A 15,983-nucleotide genomic window follows, 5' to 3' on the forward strand; every position below is an offset into this window, starting at 1 on the left:
GTATAAAAAATAAATAAAAATTTTAAAAAAGCTCTGGGCTGGAGGCAGTTACTGGAGTTCATTTCATATGCCAATTGTAATCACTAGAGCAACGTGCTAGCAAGGATCCTGAGGTTGCATCCGGCCTCAGCAGTGCCGTGATCGGTTAGTGATGTCATGGACGATAAGAGTGGTGGTGCGAGTGCCATCCTGGACCTAAGCAGTTGCCTAGCTTGGCTTTTGACAGAGCCTCTGGGACTTCCTCTGTCAGCCTGGGACTTCCCTCGCTCTCATCCTTCCCCCTTTCCCTCACCATGTTGGATCACGCTGAGTAAGTGCAGCCTAGGAATGCATCCAGCTGGCTCCACCTCAAACCCTCTAGCCAGCGGACCAAGGAACCTGATCATGCTCTTCTCCACAGGCCACCACCCACGTGTATGTGACCATCGTGGACGAGAACGATAACGCGCCCACGTTCCAGCAGCCCCACTACGAGATCTTACTGGATGAGGGCCCGGACACAATCAATGCCAGCCTCGTCACCGTCCAGGCACTAGACCCGGATGAGGGGCCCAACGGCACAGTTACCTATGCCGTCATTGCCGGCAACATCATCGACACCTTTCACATCGACAGGCACACGGTCAGTGGCTGGTGGCGGGGTCCAGGAAGAGGGTCAGCTGGCCAAAGGGATTGGAGGGGAGCTCAGTGACATCATGGGGGTGGGAGCAGAGCAAAGATGGAGTCCGGGAGGAAACTCGGGGGGCAGCCAGTACGGGAGGATGAAAAGGTTGGGTGGGGCCTGGTTTAGAGGACAACAGGGGCTCCCTGTCATGGCCAGGATGTTAGGGCCAACCTCCCTCCTGGGGTGGTCAGAGGGTGCCCCAGACCCACCACCTATTGATCCACCCTCGTTCCCTCTACTTATCCTGCAGGGAGTCATCTATGCTGCCAAGGAGCTGGACTACGAGATCAGCCATGGCCGCTACACCCTGATCGTCACCGCCACGGACCAGTGTCCCATCTTGTCCCATCGCCTCACCTCTACCACCACGGTGGGTGGGTGGGTAGATGGGACAGAGCCCCAACTTGGGGGTGGGGTAGGACAGGTCACAGAAAGGTCCTGTGGGGAAGCGGGGTTTCCAGGAGAAATGCCTAAATCCACGAGCCCTGTCCTGGTCTCAGCAACTCACCCAAACTTGCAGTGTGACTTTGAGGAGGTTACTGAACCTCTCTGTGTGGCTGCAGCTATCAGATAGATGATGACACCTGCCTTGCTCCCCTTCACGGGAAGGGCACAAACTCCAGTCAGACCGACAGGGGTTCATGTCCCTGATCTTCTACTTCCTAACTGTGTGACTCTGGGCAAGTCACTTAACCTCCCTGAGCTTCACTTTCCTCCTCTGTAAAGGGGGGATAATAAAAAACTGTTTCAGGGTGTGGGAGGAGCAAATGAAACCAGAAAAACGATGACCATAGTACAGCAATAAACAGGAGTTCATAGCATTATTATTAATAATATTATTATGCCTATAGAGAGACTTTGACAGTAACAATAGCTTATCCACGTGAATAGCTTAAAAAGCCCTCCCACATCCGTTAACCAGTATGATTCTTCCATCATCCTATGAGGCAGGATTATCAGATCCAGTTTACAGATGAACAGGGCTGGCTGGGGTGCGGTCCTGACTAAGTTCGCTCATCATCTCAGGTGCTTGTGAACGTGAATGACATCAACGACAATGTGCCCACCTTCCCCAGAGACTATGAGGGACCATTTGATGTCACCGAGGGCCAACCAGGACCCAGAGTGTGGACCTTCCTGGCCCATGACCGGGACTCGGGCCCCAATGGGCAGGTGGAGTACAGCATCGTGGACGGAGACCCTCTGGGTGAGTGGGGCCTGAGCTGGGTGATGGGGGTGGCATGACCCAGCGGGCCTCTCCCCGACCCCACTCAGGAGCAGGATGAAAAAGGAGGTCTCAAGGCAATTAGCCCCACCATTGTGTGATGGGGCCTCAGTTTCCCCACCCGTAAGATGATGAAAGTAATCTTCTCCCAGGAATATGGTGAGAACACTCTGAAATCTGGGAGCAGAGGCTGGTAGCCTTGGAAGGTCACAGACTCATTTGAGAATCTGATAGAAAACACCCCTGTGTCATACCCAGAGAAAAAGCTCCAGGCAAGAGGAAAGACGGGCATCCTTGCCCCAGACCTTCAGGACCCCCCAAATGCACACATGCAGGGAGCACCCAGATTTTTCTGCACATCTCATCATCCCTTAATAGCCTTCACAACTAGCCCGACTGTTCTCCTCAGTTGAAGAGCAGGGCTTGCCTGGCCAGAGCAATTTCTCAGGATAGTTTTTACTCACTTTTGTAGAGTAGGAATCCCAAACTCAAGGCCTGCTGGGGCCATGCAGGGAGCACACATGGGAGAAAAGGTCTGGGCAAGAGAAGAGGGAGTGGTGGGGGCTGCAGCAGCCACAGCTCCGCTCTTGCCGATTGTGGTCAGGTTGAAATGCGGGCCCCGGAGCCCTTCCCATTTTTAAAAGAAATGCTGGAAATCCAGACCTTTGTGAAGCATCCTGATTTTTAACTGAGCGCTCAGTAAGTATGTGTTGGGCATTTGCTGACCACATTCCAGGCGCTGAGGACACGGAATGGTAAAACACAGATACAAATCCCTGCCCTTATAGAACCTATGTTCCAGTTGGAAGACACAGGCCACGAACATAGCTGGTTAAGCAGACGACTTAGTCTATTGGGTGGTGCTAAGCGCTACGGAGAAATATAAAGCCGGGAGATGGGGAATGCCAGGGTGAAGGCTGCTCAAGGAAGACCTGTGCAAGGAGGTGACATTTGAGCAAAGACCTGAAGGAGGTGAGGAATGGGTCATGTGGACATCCAGGGGAGAGCATGACAGACAGAGGGAGCAGCAAGTGCAAAGGCCCTGAGGTTGGAGTGTGCCTGGCTTGTTCACAGAGGAGCAAAGCGGCCCAGTGGCTGGCATGAAGCCAGGCAAGGGGAAGAGTAAGAAGAGATGAGATCAGAGAGGTAATAGAGACAGATGTTGGGTCTTGTAGGCCATTATGAGGACTTGGCTTTTTCTCCGAGTACCATGGGAACCATAGGAGGGCTTTGAGCGCAGGAGGGATGTGATTTGACTTAGATTTCAACAGGAGCACTCCATTTCCTGAGCTCAGACCAGACCATGGAGGTTAGGGAATGGCTGGTAGGAGCCTGTTGCAGTCACTGGGGCTAGAGATGGTGTAGCTGGGACCAGGGAAGCGGCGCTGGAGATTGTGAGAGTTCTGGTATATTTCATAGACGGCCAGTAGGACATGCTGACTGATTGGATGTGAGATGTAACCTAAAGTCAAGGATGACACCAAGGTTTTGGCCTAAGCAGCCATGCTGTTAGCAGATGGGAAGACTGCAGCAGGAGCAGGAAAGGTGGGGCGATGGGGAGGAGGGTGAGGTTAGGTTTGAGATGTCAGATAGGCCTTGGATATACAAGCCAGGAGTTCAGGAGAGAGGTCTGCAGTGGAGAGATGTATTTGGGAGTAGTCACCCCAGAGATATTTAAAGGCATGAGATGAGAGGACTGCACTGACACAGCAGGCAGAGGAGAGGTTATAGAACCTGGGATGAATTTTCAATTAAGAGGCTACAAACACAAACCCACTTCTGTAGGGCCAGACTTGGAGCCCCTGCTGTCCAGAGCTTGCGGTGGGCCACTCTGTTCTGACATGTCACCCTTTCATGTCCCGAAAGTCCTTTCCCTGGCCAAGCACTGTGCCTTCCTGCTCTGCCTCCAGGAGAGCGCGGGCCTTTCTCCTGTGCTCTTGTCACACACACGCCCAGCGGTTGTATCATGTCACGGGAGCCCTGCTCCTGTTCGGTAGGATGCCAGAGTCTGCTTGACAGGTGGCTGCTGGGTGGGCAGCTGAGCGCCTCCCAGGAAGGGACCCTCTCTGCACCCGCCTCCGGGGTGCGGGGCTCACACTCATGCCCAGCGGGCCTTTGCTGTCCTGAGCAGAACCTGCCAGTTTAAGTGCACACAGGATTGGGGCCAGCCTAGGGACTTGCGGCCTCATAGGGGCAGGCAGAGAGGCAGGCCCCTGGGGCAGTGAGAGGGGTCAGGAGTTTCCCCAGGCTGACCCGGCCTGGGGCTCCCTCCCCCTGGAAAGGAAGAGTAGACATTCACAGCCCAAAGATAACTTGGGGATCACCAAGAACTGCCCCCACTCCAGAGGAGATAAGCAGAGGCTGGGCGGGGTGAGGTGGGTGACCTAGTGCTGTGCTGCAGCGGCTCGCGCAGGTCGCGACATCCACTCCCCACCTCTCTCCTCACCTGCGGGTTCCCTGACACCATGTTGGTAATTTGAAAAACTGACAAACACTATAAATTAGGGCTGTTTTCCTGGAAAGCCAGTTGAGCAACACCATGGGTGAAAGGATGTACTCCAAGCCACCCGGCTTCAAGGTCACCTTCCCACCACTGCAGCCTGAACCTGGAGGGGGCTCCTGCTGGTGGGAAGACATCAGGGCTGCCTGGGCTCTTATAAGCCCCACTAAGCTGCGAGGAGGCACATGGTCAAAGAGCAGTTTGGAGGACTTCCCTGGTGGCGCAGTGGTTAGGAATCCGCCGGCCAATGCAGGGGACATGGGCTCGAGCCCCGGTCCGGGAAGATCCCCCATGCCGCAGAGCGGCTAGGCCTGTGAGCCACAACTACTGAGCCTGTGCTCTAGAGCTCACGTGCCACAACTACTGAAGCCTGCGCGCCTAGAGCCCGTGCTGCACAACAAGAGAGGCCACTGCAATGAGAAGCCCGCGCACCGCAACGAAGAGTAGCTCCCGCTCAACACAACTAGAGAAAGCCCGCGCACAGCAGTGAAGACCCAACGCGGCCAAAAAAAAAAAAAAAAAAGAACGGTTGCGAAACAGGCCATGTCACTTGCGCCTCTCCCCCCTCTATCCTGGCCTTCTCAGAACCTCCAGCGGCCCTTTCTGGTCAGGTCCACTCATTGGACCCCTTTCTTACATCCTCATCTTCCGTGTAAGCCCCCAGCTCCTTCACAGGGCTGCCTGGGCTCCCTTTCAGGATGCCCCTAATGATACAAAGAGCTGCCGTGGGTCCAGCTTACACGAGGTGAACTGGGGCTTGTCCAGTACCAGCACAACCCTGCTGTGGTACCTCTTTATTAGCCCATTTTTCAAATGAGAACATCAAGGCGAGATTTAATCACACGCCCAAGGGCACATAGAGCGAAGTCAGCATTGCAGACCGGGCTATGACTGATGGGAAGCCTCTGCTTTTGACCCTCTGTCTCCAGAAGGAGTGGAGTGTTGGGGGGTTCAGGCCCCGGGGCAAGCTGCTGAGGAGGGCATTTTGCTGTCTGGGGGCCTTTGACCTGCCTACCTCCCCCACTGAGCTGACCTTGTGGGGGTCTAGCCTGGGCCCAGCCCCCAGCACCTCAGGCCTGCTCAGGCAGGCTGCCTTCGGAACCTCTTCCCTTCCATCAATGGGGTGGTTCGCTTTGGAGAGGAGGCAGCTGGCCATCTGCTCGCACGTGGCCAGGGGCTGAGACAGGGCTGGGAAACCCCTAGAAAGGGAATCCCCTGTTCTTTGGAGACCTTGGATGATCAGCTTCAGGAAATCCTGCTTCAAGTGGCTTCCGCCCCTCTAAGCAGGGTGTAGCCCATAGGACTGCTGGGAGCGGAAGGGCTGGTGGGAAATCCCAGCTGCAGGTGGGCCGCGGAGGGGCTGTTTCGGTAAATCAGAGCCGTAGGAGCTGGAGGCAGGGAGTTGTGAGGTAGGTAGAAGCAGGCAGAGAAAATTGCTGGGGAGCTTGGGCCTCTGTCCTCGCTGCACCCTTGCGTGCTGCGTGTCTCTGAGCGAGTCATGGCCCCACTCTAAGCCTTTTCCCCCAGATGCCAAAAGGGAAAGTGAAGGAAGTAACTTTCTCGCTGTTCCCAGTTCCTGGGGGAGCGCAGAGAGGTGACCCCCTCTTCCTCACACTCTCCCCTCCTCCCTCGTTCATCCTCCCTCACTTTCCTCAGCCCCCTGAGCACTCCTGTCCAACTGGGAGCCCACTGGCGCCCCTGTCATCCTGCCCCTCTGCTCTTTTCCTCCACCCCTACCTGTTCTTACCCCTCCCACCCTGGTCAGCTCTGAGTGGTAAGTCCCATGGATGTAGTGAGCTGAGATGCAGAGCCCTAGGTTCGAGTCTGGGTTCTACTGTTTACTTGCTATGGGGGCTCTAACAAGTCATCACCCTTCTCTCCCGTTTCGTTTTCCAAAGGACATGGGATGGTCTCTGAGGTCTCTTCCACTTCAGAGCCTGAGAATCTGAGGTTCTTGCTCTAGACATCCTCAGACATCTGGCCCCTCAGCCGGGCCAAGACAAGGATTGAAGCCAAAGGGCCAGCTGAGGGTCCTCAGCAACCTCAAAGAAAGGAAATCAGGTCCACCTAGGCGCCAAGGGATGGCCATAGGCCTGGGAGAGCCCTGGCTGCGCTCCATGTGGCTCCATTCAGGGCTGAATGGAGGGCAGTTGGGGGCTTCCCTGTCCCTAATCCCTCCCGCTCCGTCCTGCCCCGGTGCCTCACCACTAGCAAGGAGTCCCTTTGGGGTTAGCTTTGCCCTTCCCCAATATGCTGTTTTACAAGATGTGGTATCTGGAAAGGATCGCACCTGACAAAGCTTCCGACACCTTCGTTAATTGATTTCAGATCAATAGTGGTGACAAAGAGAGTGCTTGTGTAGAAAGGGAGCCCTCACTTTTTCGACATAACCGTCCTACCCAAGGTGGGTCCCTGGCCTGGCATCTCAGGCCCAGCAGGGCATGAGTGGGCCCCTGCCCGCTTGTACCCCTAGGAGTTATCTGTTCTCCTGCCTCCTGCACTTCCCAGCCCTTGGCAGGTCCCACGAGGGTCTGAAGCCGGGGGTGCTGGAGGGCCCACGCCCCAGCTGCCCCTGACCCTGGTGAGTAAGGCTCAGTAGAGGAAGCAGGGGAAGGCCTGGGCCATTCTCAGCTGACCCTGGCTTCTCCTGGGTGACACCAGGGGAGTTTCTGATCTCTCCCGTGGAAGGGGTGCTGCGGGTCCGGAAGGATGTGGAGCTGGACCGGGAGACCATTGCCTTCTACAACCTGACCATCTGTGCTCGAGACAGGGGGGTTCCCCCGCTCAGCTCCACGGTGAGTCTGGGGGCCCCATTCCACCGGCTTCACCTCCCTGCCCCCTGAACTCTCCGTAGAGACTCCTATAAACGCTGCCACCTTCGTGCCCATAGCAACCTCAGCTGCTCTGGAGCCAGTGCAGGCCCTCAGGGCCCCTACCAGACCTGCAAGTGCCTCGTGAGGCTCACCCGTGGAGGCTGGACCTGGCGCCTGGCAGCCTCCCTGGGGAGGCTGTGCTGTCAGCCAGGCCTCTGCACCTGTCACTCTGCCATTTCCAGCCTGCCTCTGCCTCTATTTTTCCTCCTTCCCTCTTACCCTCGTTTTCATCCTCTTGCCTTTTTGGTTATCATTTTCCTGGGCTTCCTCTTTCTTGCCCACGACGAGCTGCAGCTTTCCTTCCTCCGTTACCACCGCTTTGCTGTCCCGCTCCACCTGCCTCCTTGCCTCTTCCTCGGCCGCCACGTCCACCATCCCGTTCTCTGCCTCCCCTCTCTCCTCCATCTCCCCCACGCCCGCTTTTCTCCTGGTCCTTCTCCTTCACTTTCTCCTCTTCCCTGACGTGCCCCAGATGCTGGTGGGGATCCGGGTGCTGGACATCAACGACAACGACCCCGTGCTGCTGAACCTACCCATGAACATCACCATCAGCGAGAACATCCCCGTCTCCAGCTTCGTCACCCGTATCCTGGCCAGCGACGCTGACAGCGGGTGCAACGCCCTCCTCACCTTCAACATCACCGCGGGCAACCGAGAGCGGGCCTTCTCCATCAACGCCACGGTAGGGCTGGGTCTGACCCCAGGGAAGCCCCCAGGATTTTTCCTAAAAAACAGGACCCTGCCCCAGGGGCTTTTCTACTCTGCTGTCTGGGCTTCTGTTGGTTCCACTTCCTCCTCAAGTCTCTACCCTCCACTGGGATGTGGGGTCTCTGTGGGAAGCATGGAATCTTGGATTCCTAGGGGAGCCACTTCTGGGGTCCCTGTCACCCCAAGGCTTGTGTGCAGGGATGGGACCAGAGCTTCGGTACCACTTGGTTTGTACCAAGATGCACAAGAAGTCCTCGCTCGACCTCTTGGAGTGTTACCGGCTGCTGTCACCGTGGGGTCCTCAGAGGGACCGTCCCTTTCAGGCAGCAAGACCTGGGCATTGGTGGGTCGCTCTTGCTCTGGCAAGGCCCTGCTGGTCCATTTTGGTCCTCCTAGACCGTATCTTTGGTGATTTAGGGAGATCATTCACGGCCATTCCTACAGGCGGAGCAGTTGGGCCTCCGTGGGCCAGAGCCCAAAGTAGGGGACAGGTCATTGCTCAGCTCACCAGCCTCTACACCCCAGACAGGGATCATCACTGTGAACCGGCCCCTGGACCGCGAGCGGATCCCGGAATACAAGCTGACCATTTCCGTGAAGGACAACCCGGAGAATCCGCGCATAGCCAGGAGGGTAAGGCTGGAGGGCGCAGTGGGGAGCAGGGCCGGTGCTGGCTGTACCCAGGCGGCACGGCCCGCGGGTTAGAGGCACAGGTTTTGGAGTAAGCGAGGGCTGGGTTCAAATCCCACTTCTGCCTGTCAGTGGGTGTGTGGCTTTGGCAAGTGGTTGTCTCCCAGCCTCCACTTTCTCTTCTGCCAAATGGAGACATACCTACCCCAGAATCGTGGAGAGGACTTGAAGGAGCCCATGTCTGTCAAGTCCTCGGCACAGTGCCTGGCATATGGCAAACGCTCAGTAAATACCAGCTATCGTCTCTTCTCCCCAAACCACAGATACTTGGGCACACACGACAGCAGTGTCAGGGGTGGCAGTCGGGGGGACACACGTACACAAGCACGTACTCTGGGGTTCTGAAAGGGTTGCGTTTTCCAGGTGGCTTTTCCCTCAAAAGCCAAAAGGTTGGCTCTCTTTACTAAGAGGAAGTGGGTATTGCAAAGCAAACAGTCCATTTGGGGGTAGGAATCAGCCCTCTTCCCAGCCCATGAGATGAGCCTAGGTCTGGCTCATCTCAGCTCTGCTTCTGACTAGTTGTATGGCTCAGCCCTTTCCGGGCCTCAGTTTCTGCATCTGTACAGGCCGAGGAGACTTCGGGCTGGAGGTGCAGGCCGCTGGCGTCTCTCATCCCGTGCTCCTCGCCTTCCTTCCTTCTCTCACGTCCTCCCTCCTTCTTTTCTCTCCCTCTGTCACTCCCCCGCCTCTGCCTGTCCTTTAGGAGGGCCTGGGTCATCCTGGAAAGCAGCAGCATTGGGTGGCGGGAACCCGGAAGCTTGGAGGCTGGTTGCCACTCTGCTGGTAACTTACCACGCGGCAGTGAATAGTCAGCCCCTCTCTGGGCCTCGGGTCCCCCACCTCTGCAATGGAGAAGCATCCGGGGCACTGGGACGTTCTAAGAGATAGGATAACTGTGGTTTTTGAAAGGGATGAAGTGCAGCACTGAGTGGAAGTTTGGATGAACTCTGACCAGGGCACCAGGCCAGCCAGGAGGGTCTGGAAGCTAAGACTCATCTTCCTGGCTAGTCCTTCCTTACCACGAGATGGAGCATGATTGAGTACCATCCACCTCCCTTCCCCTGTGAACTTCACAACATCTCTGCGAGGGACTTAAGATCCCCATTTGTCAGATTGGAAAACTGGGGCTCAGATAGAGGGAAAGATTTGCCCAAGACCACCCTGTGAGCTACTAGCAGAGCAGAGGCTTGAACCACAGGTCTCCGGACCCGTGGCGGGGGCTTTTCTATCATCTACCTCTCTGCTTTGACCCCCGCCCTCCTTCCAAGTCCTTCTCCCACTGGAGCGCTTTGCTAGAACGTGGCCCACAACCTGTCCCCCCGCCGTCATGCCTCCCACAGGATTTTGACTTTCTGCTGATCTTTCTTGCGGATGAGAACGACAACCACCCCATCTTTACTGAGAGCACCTACCTGGCGGAGGTGATGGAGAATTCTCCTGCTGGTAGGTGCTGGGCCCACCTGGGGACTCCTGCTGCTTCCAGGCACCCCCTGGGCCCCAGATGCCTGAGGACCTCCCTTGTGCCTGGTGGAGGCCCAGCTGAGGCCTGGCTGAACACAGACCTGGCAAGTGCAGAAGGGTGTGGAGGGGAGAAAGAGGCACAGCTCTGAAGGGCTGGTGGGCCAGGGCTGCCAGGCCTCTTAGGGGCCACCAAAGAGGCCACAGGTCAGGTTGGATGTGGTCATTGGTCTCCAAGGCTGTCTGAGAACAGCCCCACTGCCCCTCCTCGAGGAGAGTTAAGGTGTAAGGACTACCCAGGAGGGGAATAAGCCTACTCCTCCCTGCTCCCTCCACTCCAGGAGCATAGGGCCCCCTAGAGGCTTCTGAAAGCTCAGGGAGCATCTGTAATCACAGGTGGGGGGCCGGGGCCCCTCATAGGTCAGTGTGGCCCTTTCCCCACACGCATGCACTGACCAGCCTCACCTCCCTTCCAAGGGACAGAATCTCCTCTTCACTGTCTCCCCAGGGGAGTCCCCTCACTCCTCCTCCAGCCTCCCCCGTAGCTTGGATTCTAAGTCGGAAAGGGATGAGCTGAGATACTCCTTGTCTCTGGCTGGGTGTCTCCCCTGAAGGAATTTGAAACTGCCTGTGTATGTGCTCACATGTGTGCAGTGCACGTCCACGTAAGGCATATGTGTGGGCTTACACATGTGCACAGACACACGCAGGCACATGGGTCCTGCACAGTGCACTCCGTGTGCAAATATGCCCACCTGCAGAGGCAGACAAGTGCGCAGCCTGGGGACTCCCAGGCCTGCAGGTGCTACAGTGTGAGTGCTCGTGGCCGTGTGAACACGGAGTCCTGCACACACACATGGGTTCCTAGCCATGTATAGTCGGACAGCTGTTAGAGCATTGTGGACACACATGCGTGGACAGACTGGGCTGGGGGTGCATACCTAGCCAGGGCCCCCACGTAGTGAGGGGACATCAGGGAGCCCCCAGACCCTCCCTCGGAGTGGCCAGCCTCAAAGGCTGCTGGGAAGGCAGGCGTGCTCCGGGCGGGCCGGAGGGGCTTGTTCACCACTGTTGTGTTTTCTCCCCAGCAGGGCTTTGAGGCCGCTCCCCAGGCGTCTGCGTCAGTCTGCCAAGGCTGCCGCAGCCCGGCCCAGGGTCTCCCACCCCGTCCACTTCACCTCCCTCCCTCCCTCTCATCCATCGTCAGCCATGGCTCACCGGGACTGGGGGGGGGAGGGGGAGAGGCGGGCAGGGGGCCGGGTCGGCCCTGCAGTGACCCATCTCCCCCGGCCCAGGGACCCCGCTGACGGTGCTCAATGGGCCCATCCTGGCCCTGGACGCAGACCTGGATGTCTACGCCGTGGTGACCTACCAGCTGCTGGGTGCCCAGAGCGGGCTCTTTGATATTGACAACAGCACCGGTGAGGCCTCTGCGCCACCCCAGCTCTCCCGTCCTGGCTCCGGGTACTCCTGCTAGGGTGACCCCACTGCTAGATCTAGGCTCTCCATAGAGACCCCATTCCTCACAATCCCCATCTTACAGCTGGGTTAGGCCACCCGGGGGCCGGGTAGGAGGAACCAGGAAGACACTTGGGGTCAACAGAAGGGACCTGCTGGTGCATAAGCTCTCAGGCTCGGCAGAGAGCATCCCCAAACCCACTCCCCCATCTCCCCTTCCCCAGCCCGGAGAATGGGGCTCCTCGTCTGCCAGAGGAAGCCAACGGTCTGTCCTCAAACCAGACCCAAAGCTCCCCAGACAGAGACTGTGTTACATCAGTCTGGTCCTGGCCGATTGAGTAACAGGTGACAAGGAGGGATATACTAGCACCTCTCTCAACAGAGCTGGTCAATCCTCCAGCCTGGGTCATTCATCCCAGGAGGGACTCGGGAGAATTGCAGAGGGCACCTGCGGAAGGGACAGGCACGGAACACTGGCACCTACGGGACCTCCCTAAACAATGGTTGTTGAGCCTTTGGGGAAGAAAGTCATTGGGTTGCCTTTTCTGCTTCTCTTTCACATCGGTCCCCATCAAGCCTTATCTTTCTCTGTCCCCTCCCTGTTGGTTCTCACCCGGTCTCCCACTGCATCTCTTTTCCTTTGTATCTCCCCGGCTGGTGGCGCTGGGTGCCAGGCGTGGTGACAGTGAGGTCAGGTGTCACCATTGACCGGGAGGCCTTCTCACCTCCCGTCCTGGAGCTACTGCTGCTGGCTGAGGACATTGGGCTGCTCAACGGCACAGCCGACCTGATCGTCACCATCCTGGATGACAATGACAACTGGCCTACCTTTAGCCCTGCCGCCCTCACCGTCCACCTGCTGGAGAACTGCCCACCAGGTATGCAGGGGCAGGCCCCAGGCCCCAGCCCCCAGGCAGGAGCTGGCTGGTGGTCTGTGGGGATTGGAGGCAGAAGTCACGTCCAGCGGGGAGAAGGATGGGCAGCAGGGTGGGTGGAGAGGGAGTCAGGAGACCCAAGTGCCCCTCACCTCCCTTCTCGGACCCACAGCGTCTTGTCTGCAAAATGAGATTATTAAGGTATGTTCCGTCCGTGTTACTGGATGGAAGAACTGACTGACTTAAAATCAAAATAGGATTAACATGATTCCCATCAAAATCAAACATGATTGGGGAGATAAATTTGATTCTAATGGTCATCTGGAAGAAAAAGGACATTTTGAAAAATAAGTATAATAAAGCCAGATTTGTCTTACCAGATATTTATAACATATTACCAAACTACAGTATTTAAAACCACGTGATATGAACACAAGACTCTGGGGCAAAGTAGGCCAGCAACAGATACCGGTAAATTATAAGGAATGTAATATGCGATAAAGGAAACAATGAAACCAATAGTGAAAACTATTTCGTGTGCAAAACATCTCTTCTTATTTAGTCTAGATTCTCACCCCATATCAGACACCAAAAAGAAACCCAAAGACATCCTAAAGGAGCTGTAAAAGAGTATAAAACATTAAAAAATAAAAGAAGACACTTCGGGTGACTATGTATCTGATTTCGGGATAAGAAGGTTCTAAACATATAAGAAACAGAAGAACGTCAAAAAGGAAAAATACTAAATTTTGGTGCATATGAATTTTAAACTTCTTTACATCATTTAATTATAACCAGTATCGAAAGGCAAACAACAAACTGAAAAAAAAAAAAAGGTATTTGTCACAAGTTATCATAATTATACAATTTATATAAATGGACAAAAATGGGCAAAGGACAAAGGCCAACACTTTGCAGAAGAGAAGATGCAACTAATCATTAAATTATTAAAAACTGTTCGGTCTCACAAATAATCAAAGAATGCAAAATAAAATAGGATACCATTTTCCTAGAAAATTGCAAACATGCAAAAGGCATAAAAGATAGATACTTATTTACAAAAGCAAAATAGACTCACAGATTTTGAAATCAAATTTGTGGTTATCAAAGGGGAAAGCGGGGGTGGGGAGGGATAAATTAGGAGTTTGGGATTAACAGATGCACACCACTATGTAAAACAGACAACAAGGACCTATATTCAATATCCTGTAATAACCTATGATGTAAAAGAATCTGCAAAAGGATATATATACGTATACGTATCTCGAAATATATATCTGGGTCACTGTGCCGTACACCTGAAACTAACACAACATTGTAAATCAACTATACTTCAATTAAAAATAAATAAATTTAAAAACAAAGTAGGCTTTATATATAACAATAAAAACAAAGGTAGATGCTGGCAAGGCTACGGTGGGAAGAGGCCCTTGTGAACCACCAAGAAGAGTATCTCGGTGTGGTGTTTTTAGAAGAAGCCACTGTGCTCAGCTGCTCCCCATTCTCACCCCCACAGGATTCTCAGTCCTTCAGGTCACAGCCACAGATGAGGACAGTGGCCTCAATGCAGAGCTCGTCTACCGAATAGAAGCTGGGGCTCAGGACCGCTTCACCATCCACCCAGCGACTGGTGTCATACGTGTCGGCAATGTCACCATTGACAGGGAGGAGCAGGAATCCTATAGGCTGACAGTGGTGGCCACCGACCGGGGCACCATCCCTCTCTCGGGCACAGCCATCATCACTATCCTTATCGATGACATCAATGACTCCCGCCCTGAGTTCCTCAACCCCATCCAGACGGTGAGCGTGCTGGAGTCAGCGGAGCCAGGCACGGTCATTGCCAACGTCACCGCCATCGACCGTGACCTCAACCCTAAGCTGACGTACCACATCATCAGCATCGTGGCCAAGGATGACACTGACCGCCTGGTGCCCGACCAGGAGGACGCCTTTGCCGTGAATATCAACACAGGTACAAGGGCCTGCTCCCCTCCAGCCTTCCTCCTGACTCCCTGCCCCAGCCTCCTGGCTCTCTGCTTTCTCCCTTACCCTCCTTCTATCGGTTCTCTTGCTCTGTTCCTCCCTTTCCCTCAGCTGCTCCTTCCTCCTCTCGTTTCCCCACTATTGACAGCACATCCTTCCCTCTCTCTGCCGTCTCTCCCCTGGCTCCTTCCCTCTCTGCCTTCTCTTCTTCCTTCTCCCTTGACCAGCTCCCTCTCTGTCTGCTTCTCTTACTCTACTAGTATTATATGAGAGTGCCCATGTCACCGCACTCTTGACGGCATTAGATATTACACAGTTTTCGTGTTTGTAATTTCATAGGTAAATGGCATCTTGTTTTTAATATGCATTTCTTTAATAACCGGGTGGTTGAACACTTTCTTCATATATATCCGGGCCATTTAAGTTGTCTCTAAGTTTCATATATATGTATATAATACAGAAAAATATATATGATATATATACACACATACATATTTCTATATTACATATGTGTGTGTATACCCTTAATGATTTTCTTACACTATCACAACACAAAGCGAACTGTGGCTTATCTTTCATGACTTACGCAGCTTATTATAATTTTGATGGTTTTACCATTTTTCCAAAAGTTCAGTGTTTTTGCTCCTTTGGGGAGATAAGGAGGGGACATGGGACAAACTTACAGGTGTCCTTCTTGGAAGGCCCAGAGGAGTGACAGAAAAACTAACATGGCTATGAAAAAAGGCTAAAAATCATTGTTATTCAGAGAAATGCATAGTGAAACATCAGTGAGATATTGGTTTTCCGTATGTGATTAGCAGACATTAGGATGCGGGACAGTATTGAGTATTGGTGACAATGTGGGGACATCCTATGCTGCTGTAGGAATTTTGACTAATTTCACATCTAGACGGCAATCCAACACAAAGTACACTCATACCCCATGACCCAGCAATTCTGTTCCTGGGTATACGTGACAAGGAAACACTCAGGTCGATAATGGGACTATCTGAGGATGTTCACTGCAGTGTTACTGGTGACAGGAACTTGGAGGCAACCAAGGCATCCATCCCTGGGATGTTGGAGAGTAAAATGTGGTGGGTGCACATCATGGGATACCAGGAAGCTGTTAGGAGCAACAGATGAGACGCACACAGAGAAACATGGGTAGACCTTAAAAACAAGTGCTTACGGAAAAGAATAAGAAATAGAATGGGTTATATATACCAGAATCCCATTGCATAAATGTAAAATACATACACAAAAACAATACATGATTTTCGGGAACACCTTCAAATAAAAAATACACTTTAATACGTTGCCCAAGGGGAGAGGAGTAGGAGAATAAAAGGGAATAGATACATACATAAAACAAGAACAGTGCCCGTGACCACAGTGTGCAGTGAACCAGAGAGTATGATTAACTCAGTATGCCTCTGAGGAAAAAGGAAAAAGGAAGACAGGAAAACCATGAGCCACTAGGAGGAATTAGGTAGCTTAGTCATGTGTCAGGTTAGCAAAATTCCTGCTGCAGTGGTTTCTCAGG

Source organism: Grampus griseus (assembly GCF_964374135.1).
Source record: "Grampus griseus genome assembly, chromosome: 16".
Taxonomy (NCBI): domain Eukaryota; kingdom Metazoa; phylum Chordata; class Mammalia; order Artiodactyla; family Delphinidae; genus Grampus; species Grampus griseus.